Consider the following 2811-nt stretch of genomic DNA (forward strand, 5'->3'; position numbering starts at 1 on the left):
GACAAACACAGACACACAAACATACATACACACATATACATACATATATATGATAGGCTTCTTTCAGTTTCCATCTACCAAATTCACTCACAAGGCTTTGGTCAGCCTGAGGCTATAGTAGAAGACTCTAGTCCAAGATGCCACGCAGTGAAACTGAACCCAGAACCATGTGGTTGGTAAGCAAGCTACTTACCACACTGCCACTTCTATGCCTATACATATATACGACGGGCTTCTTTCAGTTTCCGTCTACCAAATCCACTTACAAGGCTTTGGTCAGTCCAAAGCTATAGTAGAAGACACTTGCCCAAGATGCCATGCAGTGGGACTGAACCCGGAACCATGTGGTTGGTAAGCAGGCTACTTATCACATAGCTACTTCTGTGCCTATACATATATATGACAGGCTTCTTTCAGTTTCTGTCTGCCAAATCCACTCACAAGGCTTTGGTCAGCCCGAGGCTATAGTAGAAGACACTTGCAGTGGGAATGAACCCAGAACCATGTGGTTGGTAAGCAAGCTACTTACCACATAGCCACTCATATAAATTTTATATGGTTTTGATGTTTGTTTTTCTTTTATTGATCTGTTGTTGTTTATTCCTAGGTTAGTCCTAAACAAGCAGACCCATGATTCATCCCATCTTGATTCATCCCATCTTTATTCTGAGACCTGCATGTATTGAAAAAAATTTTCAAGTCAAAATCTATCCTGAGTCTAGAGCTATTTTCCACAATTTCCATGTCATCTAAGTCAGGAGTTTCCAAAATGTGGTCCACAGACCACAGGGGGTCCAGAAGGACATGACAGGGGGTCCGCAAGGACATGACAGGGGGTCCGCAAAGACATGACAGGGGGTCCGTGGACAGCAAATACTTTTTGTGGGTAATTTGATTTTATATATGTTTTTTAATCGAAATCTTTTAATTGACAATAAACCTATTTGTTAAATACTGTTAAATAAATAAATGTAAAAATATATGTTATTTAAGCAAATATCTATGTATAAATTTCATAAGCATTTATAAGGGGGTCCCTAAGGTAAAGCCTGAAATATAAAGGGGTCCGCAAGTCAAAAAGTTTGAAAACCCCTGATCTAAGTGACTGAAAGTGCAAGATTCTTCTATCATTGGGATTCCAGACAGTTGTCGAGTTAAACTGTCACCAATAACTCTTTTCAGTTGAGCAGACTGAAACAGTGTGAAACAAGTGCCTTGCTCAAGAATATAAGATGGTGCCTGATCTAAGAATGACCTCACAATTGTAAGTTGAACACTTAAACCACAGTGAATGTATCTTCATACAGCATACTTATCACTACATGTTCTGTGTATTCCCATTTGTCAAGAAAGTAGGCTGTGACTTAAGGGAGATTTTGTTGCTATTTTTGGTAGGTTTAACAATCGCTTACATAAATTTCTTCTTATTTGTGGCTTGAAATACAACAGGAGTTTTTTGAAGAATTGGTCATTGTGCTCTGTTATTGGTATCAACCTCTTTCCATGTCTTTAATCTAGCTTCTGAAAATTTACCAATTTTTTTCTCAAATTCTTTTGGGGTAATATTGTATTTTCAAAGAATTTCAAGAATAGCCAAATTGATTATAAAAATGTTCATTTGTTTATTTTGTAGAAGAGCCATTTTTCATTACTGTATTTATTTTGAGATGCTCTGTGTTTCTTTCAATTAATTTCAAATATAACAAAGAATTTAGTAATATAACATAGTTATCATTAAGCTTGTGTTAGAAACATAAATTATGACTAATGTTTGGCGGAAGATTTTAATTCAAAATTTATGAAAACAAGACATTTGTACTACAGAGCCAGAAACGGTTTCAGTCGGGTTGGTATCGAAAGGGTTAACCACAAAAGAACACTTATCAAACAAACACTACATTAAAATACATTTATTTCTGAATCTACACCCACAATACCCTGAGCTATTGAAGAGAACCTTTATATCAAGAGTGGGGAAATCCCTGCCTGTGCTCATGGGCACCTTTTATTGTACTCGCAGGCTGATTGATATACTCATATGTGCAAGATATACTCTTTTACTCTTTTACTTGTTTCAGTCATTTGACTGTGGCCATGCTGGAGCACCGCCTTTAGTCGAGCAAATCGACCCCCAGCACTTATTCTTTGTAAGCCTAGTACTTACTCTATCGGTCTATTTTGCCGAACTGCTAAGTTATGGGGACGTAAACACACCAGCATCAGTTGTCAAGCAATGTTGGGTGGACAAACACAGACACACAAACATATACACACACATACATGTATATATACATATATACGACGGGCTTCCGTTTCCGTTTACCAAATTCACTCACAAGGCTTTGGTTGGCCCGAGGCTATAGTAGAAGACACGCAATGGGACTGAACCCAGAACCATGCGGTTGGTAAGCAAGCTACTTACAACACAGCCACTCCTGCGCCTATGTACAAGATTTACACAGATATAAGTGCTAAAACTTGTGATCCACCCACGGACCTTTCCCTTTGGAAATTTTTGCCTGCCGCACTAAAAGGTTTCCCCCGCCCCTGCTCTATATGGACAGTAAAAACTCTCACAAAACAATCCTTACATAAAAAAAAAAACAACAAAGAAAGAAAACAAAAACAAAAACAAAGCGAACAGAAAAGACATATTGGATAATATAATCTTAGTTACACGATGATGAGAGTTAAACTGGGATGGTTATGCTTTCAGTGTATTTAATCAAACGTCTGCTCAATCAGAACTGACTTGAAGGCTAAACAGTAACAATATGATGATGTTTGTTCTTTTTTTTTTTTTTTTTTTTT

This window comes from Octopus bimaculoides, chromosome 3, assembly GCF_001194135.2.
Source record: "Octopus bimaculoides isolate UCB-OBI-ISO-001 chromosome 3, ASM119413v2, whole genome shotgun sequence".
In the NCBI taxonomy this organism is placed as follows: Eukaryota; Metazoa; Mollusca; class Cephalopoda; order Octopoda; family Octopodidae; genus Octopus; species Octopus bimaculoides.